Genomic DNA, 20,581 nt, shown 5'->3' on the forward strand with positions numbered 1-20,581 from the left:
AAAAACAGTGTTCATTGCCCAAATTACATTCTAGTCGAATTACTTTTTAAAAGATTTTGCTAGTCGAACATGTTTTGATCAGTGTGGCCAGAACGTGCTCTTTTCTTACCCCCACTTTGTAGGACACTCTCATCTGACTACATTGAAAGCGGTACAAAGTGGGGGTAAAAAAATCGCACGATCTGACCACACTGATTTTGATAGTGTCCTCTTTTAATAACTCACAGATTTTTCATTTGGTCACAAGTAGCAATTCGCGCTTGAAAATCGCGAAAAATTTATACAATGGCCTGAAAGATCAACTGTATTGAAAGTTTCCTATAATTCGTTTCTAAGATTTCTTAAATTTATTTTGTTAAATCGGCTCAAAACATCAGGATACTTCAATCAAATGAAACTTTTGCAATTGCTGTAAATTACATTTCGATCAGTTGATACAATCAAAAGATATGAGAGTTTTTATACACTGGACACATATACACACATGTACATGCCTGCGCACGCATCCATGTACACAGAACATACAAAATATTATCGTTAAAATAGTCAGAATAGCTTCCTAAAGCTTTGAAACAGTAAAATCTAATGAACAATGAATTGAAGATGTGGCGGAAGGCGTTAATTTTGTAAATTTTAGAAAGTTCTTAGTTTTCGGACAAAAAAAAATTCTAGAAAATTTCTTACTCTTTTAATTTTTTGATGCGGTGAAATCGAAAAATAATATTAACAACTGTATTGAATTATAATTCAGGGGTATAACAATGCTATATAAATCGCGAAAAATTATTCTCCTGTCTATTCTTACATTAATTTTTTCGTTTTGTATTTGTAATCAAGAGCATGTTCCACGCCGGCGTTATCCGTGCACATACCCCATGAGCAATCGGTGAGGCGCATATTCGAAATAAAGGAAGAGAAACCTCGAACCACCTCTTATTTAGAAGCCAAAAGAAAAGAGAGGCGCCACTAGTTCAGCCCTTTGGAGTATGACGTTTCGATCAACGACTCCAAACCAACGAGGATTTCAGTCTGATCCGGACATTCTAGTAGAGTGTGTGTTCTATGAATTTAATACTAGACTATACTTTATTCTGATGCAAATCAACAAACTCAGTTTACTGTCATTCAATTTATCTTTTTGTCAAGTATTTAAAAATGGATTAGATTTTTATGTAGAATAATCAAGTTGATAAATGTTTTTCGGAAGTTATACATTACTTATAGAATATATCAGTCTTGGATATTATACAGAATTAACTGATGTGTAGTGTAGAGCTTCTAGCGGCCGATCGATAATGTACATTTTCATTTTGTCTACGAATATTTTTAGTCTTCAGATATCATGTTAATTTTTTTGGGTTAATTGTAATTACGTATGACTATTTATTGTTTATTTTTTTAAGAGTACCATTATCAATTTTCGAAATATTAGTAAGTGTTTATTCTGTGAATGATTTTTTTAAGTGATAAAAACGAAGATTTAATTTCACATATTACGTTAGTGACAAGTTGTTAATTTAAATTATTTTAACAATTGTGATGCTCTTTAGCTGAATCATGGTTTCATTAATTGAGTTCTTACTTGCTACTTTTTGTAATTTATGTGTTAAGTATGCAGCGTAATCAATTGTCACGTAAATCTAATCATATTTTGAAAAAAAAAAATGTATTTGTGGATGTACATTTGTGATTTTTTGTTACGCTATTTTGTGAAATGAAAATTTTAACATATATCTTTTTATAATGTGTATGTAAAAATAAAATACATTTATTTGTATTTATTGCCAAAGGAAATAATTCAATCAGTGCTTAAAATATATTTATATCAAATAAATATTTTGATATTATTATTCAGTGTTGACTTATAAACCTCTCTGAAGCAAAGGTGAGTCTTATTAAGAAAACATTTTATTTTTATAAACTCAAGTTAACTAATAGATTCAATAAGATGGGACATTCAGTAAAATAAAGTAATTTTCATAACTTATAATTATAAGTTTGATATTGTGAGTTTAATAATGATATACTTCAATATAGATTATGAATAACTGCAATCGGCAGTGAACTACTTAATGAAGCTTCATTTTTATACCTTAGCTGCAAAGAAATAAAAAGTATAGCGTAGAAATTAAAATATTAATGATGATACTTTCAATACTTACTAGAAACGATTTAGAATTTTAAACAAGAATGAATTTTTCGAATCCGAAAAATATCAAAACAAACCATAGCATATCTTCCATAAGATCAATGTAATATGGTCTCAACGTTGATAGAAAAAACTCACACGCTTGGTAATACTCAGTTGTTGGAAAAATAAGAAATAAATTCTTGATTTCTTAATTTCTTCGTATTTTATTTGAAAATTCGAGAGACTTCTAAAGTGTTGCGTTTAGTTCCACTAGTAATTAGGGGTTTTCATTAACTGTTAGTACATTTTTACTAATTACATCAGCAATATTTGACTTAACTAATCACGTAGTATTTGGTGTTGAATAATCGATAAATTTTCTTCTTATTTAACTAGTGATTTGATTTTTTACTTAATTAGCATTGGTTATCATTAAATGGTATAAGAATATACAACTCGTTTTGTTGGTGGTTGTTGATAACCAATAGATATTAATTGCTTAATTTTTGCATGCCCTTTTGATTATACTAGATACTAGATCAATTGATTTATTTAAAAAAAAAAAAAAAAAAAAACAAGGTATCTATTTTTTAAATCCTTATTTATTATTATTAATTCGTAGAAAAATCCCGTAAAAAAAAACAATTGAAGTCTTTCCAGAATTTTTCAATTTTCCGTACGAGTAAATTAATAAATTTTCTTTTTGCAGAATTAATCAGTGAAATTTTATTAATTTACAGTGACTCAAATTCAACTAGAATTCAAAAATTGATTTATAAAATTCTTATTTTTTTTAAAGTAAGATTATTGAAATTCATTCTCTTTTTGTACCAAAAAAATTTTGTTAATTGCAATCATGAGTATTACTGACAAATCAATTAATTCGTTCATAAGTAAGCGTAGCGCAAAAAATTTGAAAAGGAGTATTTTTTTTAGAATAACTACAAAATTTACCCTCACATCGATTTTTTGTGGAGAGCTTATTTTTTTTAACTTCCCGCTATGAAAATCAATGAGGTTTATCACGCTAGAATCCGCTTTAAGTACAACTTGATTTTTGTTTTTTTATTTTTACCTACAAACGATGCTAATAAATGTAGTATACTTTATTATTTTGCAGAACGAATTATTGCACTTAACAAATAATAAATAGTGCGAAAATTGTGCTAAATAGCTTGTAATTTATTGTTGTAATAAAAAAATTTTCTTTTACCCCACCGCATTTCATTGATCCTTTTTTTTTTTAATTACTGAATTGACAAATAAATTTATTCGTGAATTTCTGTATTCTTAAATAACTTTTTTTTCTTTTATTGAAGTGAAAACTTCTTTTGGCACACCACACACATTTTTTCATAGGTAGTAAGTTAGGCTGATCCGTCACGCTCTCAGGTGATCCGTCACACTCGATCGAGTAAGCTCGGAACCGCCGACTGTACCCGAGCGAGAAAGATACAGACAGCTGCTCTTCGCTGTTATGTCGCTGGGTTTAGTATATCCGAACAAAAACAGTTTCACTGTAAAAAAATCGTGCCAAGTCCACGTTCATAAGACTATTAAGAAAAAAAAATTTTATTTCTTTACAAAAAGATATAAAATAAAAAATTAAAAAATCCAAGTAACCGATATGGTTGTATATGATTTTCGAAAATTAAAAAAAAATTTTTGTAAATTTAAAAATTAAAAGAAACAATTTTGGAACGTATTTAGTGTGCGTAGTTACGAAATATTTCACTTTTTATGAAATTCCTAAATTGTATCTACTAGGACACTTAAAAAAATTGAAGTACACAATAACGCACACCAAGTACGTTCCAAAATTGTTTCTTTTAATTTTTAAATTTACAAAAATTTTTTTTTAATTTTCGAAAATCATATACAACCATATCGGTTACTTGGATTTTTTAATTTTTTATTTTATATCTTTTTGTAAAGAAATAAAATTTTTTTTTCTTAATAGTCTTATGAACGTGGACTTGGCACGATTTTTTTACAGTGAAACTGTTTTTGTTCGGATTTCAGTTTTTTTTGTAATTATAATAAAAATTGACAATTTTAATTTAATACATTTCCGGTGGCAAACTATCCCCTTTAAGCTATAGTTCATGTAAAAGTTATTCTTGCGCCGCCTGGCGTGTGTAATTGTAAGCTGTCAAATATCTTTTTTTCACTGTAGTTTCCCATCTATTATAAGATTAGCATGCATCGTTATATTATTTAGTCTCTGGCCGTCCGCTTTTTACATAAGAAAAAAGTTAAAATCTAAAAATCTGGGTCGCTATAGTTTGTGCTGATTATTTTTAATAATTTTAAATAGAAATTATAAAGATAATTGATAATAATCAAGTAATACGCGTAATAAAAAGCATGAACTACTATTATAAAATATCATATAAAAAAAAAATCAAATTAAATTTGAAAAAAAACTTGTAACCTCAAAAAACGATTCTGCTTACGGTATATACACACTCGGTAGTCTGGCTTGAGACCGGAACTTGGCGCCAGATTCTACCGAATCTGTTGATTCAATTAATAGGTAATAATTATCATTAGTTATCAGTAATAATTATTATCATTATTAATTCAATAGTTATTATTGATACGTAACAATAATTTTAACAACTATTTGATCTACATCGTAAGGTTAGTGTGAGTATTGAGTGGTTTGAAGTGCCAAAATTAAAAATTGAAAACACATTATAAACATTGAACATTCCAAAAAACATCATTATTGTTATTATTATTATAAAGAGTAATGTGATTGTATATCGATATATTCGATCAAAACCTTTAATTGATTTTTACACGCTTTTTATTAGATTCACTCGTATGTATGTTTGTATGTTTGTATGTTTGTAACTGACTTCTTTGGGCGCGATTTTGACGCACTTTAAATGCCCAGATTTCGTTCAAACTTCGTAGATTTATCGAGGACCGATGACAATACACTAATTTGATGAAATTATTCCATTTTTCAATTTGCAAAATAAGATTTTTGTTAATTTATATAATTTTTATCTATATTCAATAAGGTAAGAATTTTAATTTTAATTTTTTTTTATAAATTTCTCTATAGTCGATAAACCAGGGATTTTAATTTCCAACCATTATTTTTAGTTGATTTATTTAATGTTAAGAAATTTTTGAACACCAAAGAGAATTTTTAATTCAACAAAACAAATAATGGTTTAAAATAACTAAGAAATCACGCTTTTATAAATAAACCAAACTAAAAAGTAAAAAATAAATAATAGTTTTAAAAAACTAAAAAACACGCTTTTTATAGAAAACCAAACTAAAAAATAGAAAATAAATTTCAATTAAGAATAGTGTTAAAAATTTCAATAAATATTAATTAGTAATAGTTTGAATAAAAAAAAAATTATTTCATTTTAAAAAAAGCGTTGGGTGCTTTTTAAGATATTATCAAAATGATAATCATCCTACTCATATCTGTCAATAAAATATTTATAACTATTGACACCATGCACCCCACGCTTTTTTTAAAATGAAATAATTCTTTTTTTATTCACACTATTATTAATTTATATTTATTGAAATTTTTAACACTATTCTTAATGGAATATTTTTTTATCTCAGGAATGTGGACAAGATAGGATCATAATAACAAATTACATTATTATTTCTGCTAAAAAAGCAACGATTCAACCCGTGCAAATTGTATTTATATATATATATATATATATATATATATATATATATATATATATATATATATAAAAGCCATATATAATAGCTAAATTTGTCATTAAAGACAAATTTTTGGGAACTGGGGGAAATAAAGGATAAAGGGGGAAGAGGAGGACTTTTACTCAGTAGGAATTTTCGGTAACTGAAAAAGTAATTCGGACAGCCCAGACCGGGAATCGAACCCGGATCGTTTGGTTACGCGCCAAAGGCTCTATAATTTGTTATACATTTATTATATAAATAAAACACATAAAACATATTAAAATGACCAACAAGTTTCATTTAATAACTTAATACCAACTTAACCGTCTACAATACGACCAGTGTTAATTGTTGACAAAAATAAATTAGAGTTTACAGGTTAAAAATCACAAATCAAAATTTGTAAAAAAAAAAATTTTTGTAGGTGATACGAAGTTCACCGGGTCAGCTAGTATATATATATATATATATATATATATATATATATATATATATATATATATATATATATATATATATATATATATATATTTATTTATTTGTGAAGTTAAATCTTTTATAATCGCTTTGAACCATTTCGAATCTTTTCAAATCTCTTTTACTAATCAGAATCATGTACTTTTATTGTAAAGATCACAAATCCATTGTATCCTTTATAGAATATGAAAAAAAAAAAAAAAAAAAAATTGATTTATACAGAATTAAATGAATAATAACTTTAATTTCTGACTTGCTTCTGATTTATTCTACTAATATGATCCATTATAATACTACAGTGGATTCTCGATAACTCGAACCTTGTTCAGTCGAAATCCTCAGAAACTCGAAAAAAATTTGCGTTTCATTCCGCTGAACTCTTAAATACGCGTTAACTCGAATTAGTTAGACTCTGAAACGCGAACTTAGTATTGTTTCTCTCCAGTATCGATAAGGGATATTTATGCTCTATAACTCAAATCTTATAAGTGAAACGCTGTAAGTCGAAGTTGGTGAAATATAAAGACGTTTTTTCTGAACTGTCCAAGCTTATAGCAATCAAATATAAATTCCTATAGGAATGTTCAATGCTTCTTATATTCTTGTTTGTAATGTATATTTTCTCTATAAGTGATTTTCTTGTAAATCTATTGGTTTCTTAGTGTTTTTGGTCTACTTGCAAATTTTGAACATCTTCTTAAGTCGAAAACTCGTTAACTCGAAGTTTTTATCACTTCCCTTGAAGTTTGAGTTATCGAGTCCACTATATATATATATATATATATATATATATATATATATATATATATATATATATATATATATATATATATATATATATATATATATATATTTATCAAGATCAAAATCAGAAATAGATCTTAAAGTTCACGCGATTGCCTCCAATTTAAACTACTATTTGTCTCATTTTCATGATTTTTTGAATTCATTTAGTGAGTTTGTAAATTTGAGACAGTTTTTCAATTAATGCATTTCGTGCCTTTTTCTTTTAATAATTTTTAAGCGGTAGGATGGCTCACATATATTAACTTTATCTCAAAGTTCTTCTTCAATGTAAGCTGTTATTTGTCGAATTTTTATCTATTTCAACTTCCCGCTAAGAAAAATTGAAAATTGTTTTAAATTCGAGAAGTTATTGGTTTTACCCCGTTTTGCGAAAATCGAGTTTTCATCCAATCTCGACGTTTTTAGGTCACAGGAAGCTTTCCAGACTATTCCCGCGATGGTGTCCGTGCGGCTGTGTGTGTGTGTGTGTGTGTGTGTGTGTGTGTGTGTGTGTGTGTGTGTGTGTGTGTGTGTGTGTGTGTGTGTGTGTGTGTGTGTGTGTGTGTGTGTGTGTGTGTGTGTGTGTGTGTGTGTGTAAACCTCTAATAAGTTTTAAATGGCTTGACCGATCAGATTGAAATAGGTGCTCATCTAAAGAGTATCATTGCCATTAAATTTCATAAAAATTTGAATCGATTTAGTCTGCTAGATTTTAAGAAATCTCTAAAATAAAATTTTCGAAAAATCGTGTTTTTGAAATATCTTCTAAACGGCTTTACCGATTAATTCTAAAAAATTATCCGCTCTTAAACTTAAAAAACCATATCGATTGCCACTAGTCCCATCAAAATCGGTTTATTCGTTCGAGAGTTATCGAAAACAAAAAGTTTCGAAAAAAAGGTTTTTTTACATAACTTTGAAATTTCTTTTTGGATTGTTATTGATGATAAAAAATAAATATTAGAACCTGAAAAACTACGTTGATTGCTGCCAAGAACGTGAAAATCAGTTCATTGGTTCAGGAGTTATCGTTGTCGAAAAAATTCGAAAAAAGTGTATTTTTAAAATTTTTATGAAATTTTTGGTTTGATCAGTTGGTGTTTGAAAGTATGTCATATAATTTAAAAAACAGCGTGGAATGCTGCCAGTCACGTAAAAATTGGTTCATTCATTTAGAAATTTTTGTGGGTTGAAAATTCAAAATATACTCTTTATTAAATTTCAACCAGCCTTTTGAGCTCGAAGAGCTCAAAAACGTCTTAAGTGCAATTTTAAGCGCTTGGTTATGGAATTAGCGGGAAGTTACAGGGATGGCCTTTAAGGTCAACCATTGTCCAGATTTTTAAATTTATTTCATAGTTTAGAAAATTAAAAATAAATCAGTTATTGACTTCAATTGTCACATAACTTTTATGCTTCACAAACCCTATTCATTGGGTAGATTTCTTTTTCAATATCCATGTTAGAAATCTATTTATCTATGTTGGGCGTAGCCGAATGGCGCTATTTTCATTTTTACCAGTAAAAAAATCTCTTACATCTACGTAAATCTTCAAAATAATACTTAAAAGAAATAATTTTGATTCAAAAACTTCATTTTGAAGACCACCAATTGTTTCGTTTTTAGAATATCTTGTCTTGAATTCTGGCTTTTTAGTTCAAGAGACCAACATCTTCGACCGATAAATCAAGTGTCTTGAATCAAAAGTATATTATCTCAAACCAAGGGAATATTTCGTTAGGCTAAATTAAAATTTCGACCCCAGACTGCACTTCAGAAAACTCATCCATTTATCAGTCATAGTCCTGTTTCTTTGAAGGTTGATTTTTTTTCTGAACATTTCACAGTACAATGAATATGTGATTATTATTTCAATGCAAAGATAAATACAGTTTGCTATAAAAATCACTAAATGTATTTAATGAATCCTACATATTTAAAGTAAATAGCATAATTAAAGATGATTCTCATAACTTAGTTATCAATTGTTAATAATGAATAATTATTATGAATATTTACATAAATAATGAATTATTGAAGCATTTTTTAGCGTTAGATGTTCTTCATAAAAAATTAATATTTTTATCATTAAAAAGATTTTTTCTATGATTCAATTGAAGGACCAAGCTAGTTCTGAACTGATATTTGGTCCAATGATAACTCCCCAAGGCTCAATTTGGAAATATCGAACCATTGGGCTAAGTCTCGAGATAGACCTGTGCCAAGCCTCACTGACAGAAGTATTTGTCAAGTCTCACTGATAGAAATATTTGTGCAAAGTTTCACTGATAAAAGTATTCGTAGGAGTAATTTGTGTTAGTACAGAAGAGTGATAAATAAACGTACTTATTAAAAATTTTTTTAAATATTTTTCTTGGGAAGAAACAAACATTTTTATACTATGCACAATATTTATCAGCATCAAATTTATTATTTTTTGAGTAGTTTCGAGGGTTTTATATATTTTTCAGCCACAAATAAATGATATTTAAAAATAATTTGCTCGCAGTTAATGAATATATCTATCAAAAATTTTTTGTTAACAAGTCATTTATTAAATTCTATTAAATTCTTCTATCAGTGTTCGAAATATTGAGCTCAGTATCAAACAGGGATTAAGTCCGTAGTGATTTTTCAAGGTATGGTTATATGTATCGAGAAATTGGGCCAAGCATCGAACCAGGCCTCGGCTAGTCGTGATCTCCCAAGATTTGGTTTCAAAATATTGAACCATTGAGCCAAGCTTCGGGCCAGGCCTGGGCCACTGATAACTTATCAAGGCTTGGCAAAGTTACAAATGGTCCAAGGCTGGGCCATTTGACAGCATTGGCAGACCCTACCTGGGACGTAATGTAAATATAGCATTGATGGGTTTTCCTAACCGGACTCCCAATTGGGATAACCCAACCTGAGAGTAGATACATGAAGAAATAATTGTTAAATTTAGGCAATCGTTTATATGTATAAAAAAATAAATCATCCAAAGATGTGTGAGCTTTCATTATGAGCATATATTTGTTTTAAATTAATGAGAAATAAAAATAAAAATTAGCCGTCAAGTATAGAAAAGGATTAGGGCAAAAATTCATTCAATATCGATAAATAAAAACTACAAAATTTAGTTAAACTTTATCAAATTTTATATGACTTTACATTATGAAAAATTTAATTTTCTGCCCTCCGGCCGGAAAGTGGCAACTTTCTGGCCACTGCACTAAACGAAGTTGCCACATTCCGGCTACGTCGAACAGAAAAATAGTATACACACCTTGGCCTGTAAAAAGTAAAACCTCAGACCACATGTTTGTCAACCTTGGCTTCGCCTCGGCCAACAATTACATGCGAGACTTTTCTTATTTTACTGGCCTAGGTATGTAATATACTATTCTTCCTAATTATTTTCTTGAGTAAAAAAAAATTTTGTTTTGATAAGAAATTTCACTCATTCCCCTTAAGAAATACGTAGCTTGAACTAAGAAAATTTATTTAAGTCAAAAAAATCTTCTTGTTTTGAAATTCCAAAAAATTTAGTTCTTGATAAAAGTAAATTTTCTTGTCTTGAGAAAATTCCTCGCTTGCCCCAAAAAATTAAATATCTCGATAGAAGTAAATTTGTATTAATATTTTTATTGATTAACGTGTCAAATGGGAAGATTATATAATATTGAATCATTTTTTTTTTTTCATTTAAAATGTAAAATTGCACGCTAAAATAATATGAAATGGGTACCCGGGTAAAAAAGATTATATATAATTATATATACTCATACATAATTATATATAAAAAATGGCCCTATATAATTATAAATGATTATATAAGATTAGATATCATTAAATAGAATTATTTCCATAGAAAAAAAATCCGGCATGCGCGGGAATCGAACCTGGGACTCGACGCTTGTAGATTAATTTTTTACCTATTTACGTATGAGAGTTACTGGGGAAGCAGAATTTGTAACAACTAGAAGTAATGCAAATCGTATAGACGATCGATGCGTAATGAACACAATTTCTTATTAAATTTGTAAATTATCAATTATCAATATACACTGATAGAAAGATTTATTTACTATTAATAAATTAATTTATTCGAAGACAATTATTTAACTTGTTAAATTTTAATAAATATTTTTTAACATTTAATAAATATTTATTTGGGAAGAAAATATATTTATTAATAGCTTATTAGTATTTATTAATAGTTAACAGTCAATAAATAATATTTAGGTGATTGAATTTTTGTTTTGCTTGCGATATCATGTGATATGAAGATTACTTATAAACAAAAATCTTTTTCATTAATTATATGACATTATAATAATGTTTATTATAAAAAACCAAATTCAATTACAGCTCATAATCATCTTTATATTTTTAAAAATTGAAAACGTTATTTATTTAGTGAATTGAATTGTTATAATGTATTTCCCCTATAGGGTTATAAAAAGTGTCAGAAAAAACGGCTAATTTCGCTTCTTATGTTAAATAAATATTTTTTAACAGTTAATGAAGCTTATTAAATGTAAATAAATCCATCTATTAGTGTATGTATAATAATGATATCTACATGTAGATTTATAAAATTATCTATGTATACATAAAATCGCAAAAATGATTCTACGAAATTTTAAAGGTGCTCCGTTGCTTTAGAATTTATAATTATTTTAAAATTAAGAAAATAATAGAGTTAGAATCAGAATTAAGAAATAAAATTTTGATGGAATTATTTATTTAGTATATGTAATTATACATTGCTGGAGGGCCTGGGAAACAATTTTTAAACTTGAAAAAACTATTAATTTTTGTGAAATTTAATTTTTTTATTAGTTAATACAGTTTATATTATTTCATTCGCGAAAAACTATAGATTAAAATATTATCAAACATTGGAGTAACAAACTTTTAGATAAAAAAAGAGAATGTTCTATTTAAGTAATCACAAGTTCTATGTATAAGTAAACATCAAGTTCTATAAGTAATCGCAAAATACTCACTGGAGTTAAAAAAATTACTTATAATTTTATATGATTGTATATAATTATATAGAATTATTAAAAAATGCCGCATCTAATTATATATTATTACATATAATTATATATGATCATTAGGGCCGAGAATTTAGTTTTTTAAAAGAGAGAGACAGAAGATAGGCGTAACCAAGTTTTCTGATTGGTCATGATAAATAAATTGTTTTTTGTTTTTCGCAGTCAAGTGAAAATAGCAGCTTGAAATAAAAAAAACTTTTACTCAAAAGTCAGGAGATGTCGCCACAATTGTGGCGGTCCGTCATTTATGAAACGGTCAACAGACAATCCTGTGACCCTGACGTGGCGATCAAAAAAGGACTTGACGGTCAGGCTCATATGCGCCTCACGCTTTTTTTTAAATAAAATACATTTCTATTTTTTTTAGACTATTATTAACTTATATTTGTTAAAAACTCTTACACAATTCTCAATTCAAATTTACTTTCTATTTTTTAGTTTTATTTCTATATAAAGCGTGTTTTTTAATTTTTTAAACTATTACTTCTTTAAGTCATAAACTATTTTTTGAATTTTCAAACCACAATAACTTTTGAATGAATCGAATTTTCATCAGATCTCGACGTTTTAAGGTCATAGGAAGCTTCTCTGATGACGCCCGCGATGTTGTCACTGTGTGTGTGTGTGTGTGTGTGTGTGTGTGTGTGTGTGTGTGTGTGTGTGTGTGTGTGTGTGTGTGTGTGTGTGTGTGTGTGTGTGTGTGTGTGTGTGTGTGTGAACCTTTTTATAACTTTTGAACACCTTGACCGATTTAATCGCGGTTAGTGCCATTTGAAAGAGCTTGACTAAACTTAAATTTGCAATAGGATAAATATTTAATCTGATTTGAAGTGGTAGATTTTAAGAAATCGCAAAAATGAAATTTTCAATAAACTGTTATTTTTTTATTAAATAATTTTCCAAAAGCTGTTCCGATCAATTCTAAAAACTAATCAACCGTAAAAAACCCCGTCGATTAACTCCACGAAAGTCAAAATCAGTTTATTGGTTCGCGATAAATAGTTGATGATAAATTTGAAAATAGATCTTTTCGATATATATGTGCGAAGTAAGACATTCCCAGGGCTTAATTTGAGACACGAGCCTACACTAAGAAAAAGCGCCTTACAATGGGGCCGAGTACGCAGATTACCTCTACAAGCAGGTAAGCGGGTAGGGATAAGCGTACTCGGTCTCGTTGTAAACGTGCTATTTTTTCTGGCGAGTGTCTCAATTAAGCCCTGTGAATGCCTCAGTTGTGACATACGTATCGAGCAAATTTTTTTGTACCGACTGCTTTCAAAGTTCAATAAAGAGAAATTATTCATTTACGAACAAATATTGTAATTAGATTAACCATATTAATTATCAAAAAATTTTACAGTGTCTCATTAATTCATTCTTGTTGACGTAGACTTTTAACAACTTTTTCTTTTAATTTCAATTAAACTAATAGATATTTATAGATAATATAAATAATACACGCACTTATGGTTAGTAATTGCACAGAGTTGAACATATAATTGACAGGCTACTTTTTATGAGTGGTTATTTGGTATGCGCAAGCACTAGAATTAGTCTCTGTATGCTTGATAGCTTGATTTGTAGTGGTACTGGCGAACATGTACATTCTATAAATCTTATACATTTATTGTAGTTAATTTTCATTCCCGCTCGGTCAATCAGTTGGAAAGTTTGACTCCGCCTACTTTCCCGCATGCGATTATAGTGTAAACAACTATCACGAGAATACACAACTTTGCGTTTGCGAGGCAAGACTCGAATATTGAACTTTGGAAGCAGGAGTTACTATAAAAATGTCCTTTTTACGTAACTCTGACATTTCATTTCGGGTCGTTCTTAATGTAATATAATAATTATTAGTTACTAGTAATATAATAATATAATAGTTGTTAGAGCTCGTAGAGCTCAAAATAACACAAAGTTAAATTAATGAGTTCGATGAGCTAAAAAATGTTGCAACACACGGCAAAATAGCAAGCGCTTGATGACTGAATTTAGCGAGCAGTTGCAAGGATGGCCTTTAGGGTCAACCGTTTTCCAAATTTTTTGTTTATATTTACCAACATGAAAAATAAGTTTTACTGCATAGTCAAAAAGAATATCAAATTCAAGGATGAAAAAAAATTCCACGTAACCTTATAAGTCGAAAATAACGAAATAATCATATCGATGAACATTGTAAGTACAGTTCTCACAGTCAGGATACTGAAAAATTAATTAATCTACGATAAAGTTTATTTCTGTTGAATTTTCTGTTAAGAATTTTAAAAATTTCAAGAATTGAGTTGTTGATTTCACTCGGATTTTCGAACATCAAGTTTTTATCAGGTCTTAATGTTTTGAAGCTTTAGAAGGTTATTCTTATTACTTCCATGATAGTGTCCTCAGGTACGAATAAATGTTTGGGTATACATGTAAATCTCTCATAATTTTTGAATGGCTTGACCGATCAATTCCAAAATCTAATTAATTTTTTATTTCAAAATACTGCGTCAAATGCTGTAAAATGTCTCAAAATCGTTTAATTTGTTTAAAAAATATCGTTAATGAAAAATTTGCAAAACAGGGTTCCTTTAAAATCAAATTAAAATCATTTATTGAATCGATTATTGATACTTGGTATTTTTTTACGTAAAATCCTGTATAGTAAGTTTCAACTAGGACATAGAGATTGAATGATTTATTCAGGCGATATTACAGTTAAAGTTTGTCCAATATGACTGAAAAATTTAACAAATTTACCACAGACACACACACACACACACATATATACATAATGAAATAATGACAACATCGCGAGGATAATCAGGGAAGCTGATTTTCGCAAAACGGGGTATAACTAACAACGTCCCAATTTTCAAAAATCTCCGATTTCCTTAGCGGAAAGTTAAAAAAAGATTTTGTTTAAAAATCAATCACATCTATGACCCAGTGATAAGAATTATCTATTTTTTTTTTTCACGAGCATATTCATTTATTTTGTAAATGTATAATCAATTACTTGAAATATATCTCAAATATATTACGATGTACAGTATGAAAACACTTTCTTTATTGGTTATAATAAAATTTCATTGTTCTAAAATAATGCATTGGATAATCATCTCAAAATCCAGAAAGAAAACTGTACTTGTCAATGATGTTTTTTTTTCAGAAATTTTCACATCTTTTTAATAAAAATCCCGAAACGTGTATTATATCCATCAATTTTCAAAAAGTTGGTATATAATGAATTTATATCGAAATGTTATTGTCAACGTGACCTTTTTAAAATGTTAGCTTTAGCGTACTGACACAGATGGCTCTGGCAAATGTTGGAGCTTAATCAATACTTCTACGCGTAATCGACAAACATGCCCGGGATAGAGCAATGTGGTTGTGATGTTTGTGATTGCGTAAGTTTATCGCGAACATGTAGTAAAGCTCGAACATCCTTTCACAATATTACCCCTGACTATACTTTATTGTCAACTCAAAAAAAAACTAAGAATGTAATTGTCTAAGAATACAATATTGTATCGGATGGTACTATGTCGTCTTCGCCGAGGCTCAACTGTTTAACTTGGAAATTTGATAAAGCTAAAAATGAAAGAAACTTGACAAATAGTTGATTGGATCTTCGGGACACATCTAAAATTTCACGTTATTTTTTGTTCAAAGCACTCTTAAATATATTAATTTACAACTTACTGGGCTCTTCAAGCCTGAAAATACAGCTTTCAAATAGTTATTGAACTTTTCAAGCTCGAAAATTAACGTGTAAATACATAATATTCTCATTCATCTGTTTGTGTCATTGTGTTTAAATTGAGGAGATAGTACAAATTAGCCTTCGTACTTAGATATAGTTTTCTAGAAGTTTTTTTTTAAAGATACGAAAAAGTCCTACTGAGAAAAAAAATTGAGATAGTTATGTTGAAAGTTATGTAGAATTAAAAATTTCACTTGTTTACAGCACTTTTTGAGTTTGTTCTTTAAACATCTTGAAAGCTACTTGAGTCATAAAAATATTTAGATTTGTTGGCTAGAGAATGTTGGAAACTATTAAAGAATGTTTTTTTAGTTCAATTTTCGCACAGCCATGTAATTTTATTGTTCGATTTTTATACATTATGCATTGTACTACTGCTTTTTTACATTTTCATAATAATAAATTTACGTTTTAATAAAAAATTAACCGATGATAGTAAAAATTTTTTTGACAGTGACTCCTTTTTTCTAAACTCAAAAAGTGGCAACCTGCAAGCATTAATATCAGTAATCTTCGAACAGAGCACTCATTTTTCAGCATTATAACTTAGCTCTTAGTTTCCTTTGCCATTAATTTTCTATTAAGCAATAAAATTTTAAAAAGTGATGAAAAATGCAGTGACTCCTGAGCTTTAGTTTATGAACTAACAAAAAATATTTGACCAACATAAGCTTTTAATCTTCAATTAAACCATGCTCTGTCGGGCAATGACGGTGATACATTTTCCATTTAAATAATATAGGATTTTGCGACTTCTGACATTTCATTTGTTTTCTTTAAATCAATTTAATCAATAGAAGTATAAGATATATATTAGGGGTGTGCGAATATTCGAAATTTCGAATCACTCGAAGCAAATCGAATCGAATTATTCGATTCGAGATTCGATCCGAATATGAGAATTATTCGAACTATTCGAATATTTCGAATCTTTATTAAATCGAAGAGACGTGGAGTTAGACACTGAAGTTACACTTTAAACATGGGCTTTAATCGAGCAATGATTCGTCTTTTTTATTCACAACTGGAAAAAATTTTGGCCAGTTGATGTCACTCATATCTCTAAGTCGTACCAAATCAAAATATTTAATGTCGACAAAATTCTTTCATAAAACCCATATAAAAATTAAATCTTCTGATTTATCGAGGATTTTTAAATTTATTGATAAATATCTGGCGCAATTTTATTCTTACATGATAATGGAGGTACATTTTGATGTAAGATTACTTTAAAAAATCGTTATTTTTCTTTTAAAATCCGGGCCTAAAACTTTAAAATAAATATAACAAAAATTTAGCTCTATTTTCATGAATATATCGATTTTGAAAAAAATGTAAACATTTTAGTGTGTGAGTTATTTTACTTTTTGATTGTCATTATCTTATATTTTATTATTAACATGGTAGAAGTGAGAGTTATATCAATTTTTCAATGGAAGAAAAATATCAAAATCTATCTCTATATCACTTCAACTTTTTTCGGTTTAAAAATGAAAAATAAAGCTTCAAAAACAGGCTGAATACTTGCAAAAATCTCTGAAAATATGATGCCTAAAAAGAAAATTCTTGAGATATCAATACTACGAAAGGGTTCATCGCTAATTTCTATTTTCTCTCAAAATATGAGTGAATAGTAGATTTCACTCTTAGGGAAGGAAAGTAAGAAATGTTTCAGATCACATGTTATAGTCAACCGAGGCGGCCGAGGTTGACTAACATGTGATCTGAGACATTTCTAACTTTCCCTTCCTAGGGCAAAAACAAATTACTTAAATGTTTTAGTTCACAGGCGATCCCCAGTATTTTTTTGTTAGTCCAAACTAAAAACTAAAACAAATCTTGCCTATTACGACGTTTTTATTTTTTAAACTCAGAAATAAAACTTTGTCAGCCTTTTTAATTTTAAAACTCCAGCACATTTTGAATAAATCACTTCCCTGAAAATTTTTATACTATAATTAATCTTGAAATATACTGATCTGACAAGTAATACAATAGATAATTGAAAAATATTAAAAATTCATTTAATTAACGTAGTTCGAGATTTTTAAAATGTTAAATAAAAAATGTTAAAATACATTTACCATTGAAATTGAACGTCAATTGCTCTAGCCAAAAATCAGATAATTACAATCAAAAATGACTTTCTGAACTAGAGGCATAGGAGAAAAGTGTAGAAATGATAATTTTTTACTTATTTGCAGTAAACGACTAGTCAGATCTTTTCAAAAAAACTAGAACTTATTATAAAGTATTGCACGTACAATCACTTTAAAAAAATTTGAAAATCTCAAGCCAATAGTTTCAAAAAATGAGTAAGAGAAACTAAACGATCGTGCGTAGACGAAACAGCACTAGCAAGTACGTAAAATAGCAATAACAGAAAAGCAACAAAAACTTATCGATAGTACGGCAACTACCTTCAGATCTATTCTTTTTGACATAAAAAAAGTAATTAGTTACTTTTGCGATCACCTGATTTTTTCTGCATAAAAAATCGATAAATTTTTATATGTGCATAAACAATCAAAAACATTTTTCCATGTTGTTTCTTTGCTCCAGAACCTGGTAATCGTCAAAAGTAACATTCACGATGAGGGAATTATGAAAAGGGAAAACGTATGGATAAAATGTATTCGAATTAAAAGTAATTGAGTCTAATCATTGCTTGATTTGACATAAAATAACTACACGGAGAGAATTTTATGGTCAATACTATCATCGAAGTGATGTAAAAAGCTCTAAGACACTTCAATAGTAATAAATAGATTAGATTAGATTAGAATAATTTTTATTTTTATTCCAAAGCCAATTTGGCCACATGGCAATTTCAGAAATCAAGTACATTAATTTGTTTAACAGTTTGTTATACAATAATTATTTGCTTAACCTAAATATTATCAAACTTAATGTACTAAGTGTTTATAAATATTGAAAATTATCCAACATATTAACTAACAATGTTAAAATAGAAGAGTTTAATTATGACAATAGTATATAAAAAATATAAAACGATTTAACCAACGTAGTAAATGAAACCAATAAAACAGTACGGATCCAACTAAATATCCAGATTAAATAAATAATCGAACAGTTTAAATAAAACCTTCTATTATTATAAATTGTTGAAGTTACCACCAATATATTAATTTTTATCATCTGTTATATTACTATAAAATCGTATCTTCAACTATCTCAGATAACTTGATTAAATATCTCGACAATAACTTTTAAAATCAAACTAATAATTTCTACAATCTTTGATGATAATTATTACCATCAGAGTTTATATTTTATGCAATTAATATTAATTATAAATGGTTCATGGCTATTTTTCAAATTCCGACATTCCTTCATTTTTTTATTGCTGTTTTACTTTCATGAACATTTGTCCCGCTAATAAAAACAAAAAACAAGCATTTTCTCTTGATTCTTTTGTTTTCATGTATTTCAACGGCGTGTATTCTACGGATTATGTTCTTTTACATTCAGCTAAAAAACCACTCATACACTCCCACGAACCCACGCGCTTACTCCCACCTATCTACCCACCCACCCACTCGACGGATAATCGAAGTATTTCTATCTATATAATCACAAAATCTCGGGAAACATAGGACATAGCTCCTATAGACTCCAAATTTGGTAGGAATCATCTATAAAAGATGTAGAAATAGTCTATGAACGAATTTTACGATAGCTCACCCCGAAGGGGGTTGCGGGGGTTGGTATAAACAGTGAAAATTTTTAATTTTTAAGCTATAGCTCTTACAGACTCCAAGTTTAGATAGAGTCTTCTATATGTGATGCAGAAATGATCTACCCATGTAGGAACTGCCAGAGTTGAATGACGGGGCCTTGCCTGGCCCAGTACTGGGCAACCCAGCATGGTGCACCGATATCGGCCCATGCATGGGTCAAGACTGGGTAATCAGCCTTGGCCAACCCAATGATTACCCGAGCCTGGGCCAACACTGATTTGCCATAGGATGGCCAAGGCAAGAGAACCCAACATTCGGCCAAGACTGGTTCGCTATAGAATGGCCGAGGCAAGAGAATCCAGCTTTGCGTCAAGACTGGTTCGCCATAGGATGGCCGAGACAAGAAAAATCAGTATTGGGCCAAGACTGGCTTGCCATAGGATGGCTAAGACAAGAGAACCCAGCCTTGGGCCAAGACTGGGCAAGTATGCTTGGCTAAACCAATGATTACCAGGCAATGGTAGCCAGGCATGGGCCAGCGTTATTATTCCAGACTTAAACCAAGACTCGTCTAACTCTGGTTTACAACGCTGGCCCAGAGGTGTACATAGTTGGGCTAAGCCTGAGCCCACCATACTTTCCTACATGGGTAAGAGTGGATCTTACAACAACCCATCGCCAATAAGGATTGCGAGGGAGGGTGCTAGAATGTTTAATATCCATTTCCAAACTGTAACATAGGAATGCGGGGCTGTTAATTATCAAAAAATTCATATTCTCCAATTACACTTTCTACAGATATAAAATTTGAAAGAATTTCAAGAGAAACAGGAAATTACAGGAATGGCCCCCAAAGTCAACCGTTTTGAACATTTTTCTATCTTTATAATTAGATATCAGCTAAAATCGAATTTCGCGATAATTCACTCCATATATATAGTATGTAGGTAATATCAGAGTGGTGAGTAGAATGTAAAAAAATATTTTTGGGTA

At 29.1% G+C, this 20,581-nt stretch overlaps 1 protein-coding gene across 1 annotated transcript in view; it reads left to right on the plus strand.

The window, feature by feature from the left end:
- The first annotated feature begins 1,021 nt into the window (after positions 1-1,021).
- The window catches only part of LOC141534509 (uncharacterized), a 121,676-nt gene continuing 102,116 nt past the window's right edge, over positions 1,022-20,581 (plus strand). The window contains exon 1 of the mRNA XM_074253901.1: positions 1,022-1,885. The gene's annotated coding sequence lies outside the window, so the exon portion shown is untranslated. The remainder of the gene's footprint in view (positions 1,886-20,581) is intronic.

The sequence above is a fragment of the Cotesia typhae genome, unplaced genomic scaffold (genome assembly GCF_013202065.1).
Source record: "Cotesia typhae breed Kobodo isofemale line unplaced genomic scaffold, CoteBio_Ctyphae scaffold_13, whole genome shotgun sequence".
Taxonomy (NCBI): Eukaryota; Metazoa; Arthropoda; class Insecta; order Hymenoptera; family Braconidae; genus Cotesia; species Cotesia typhae.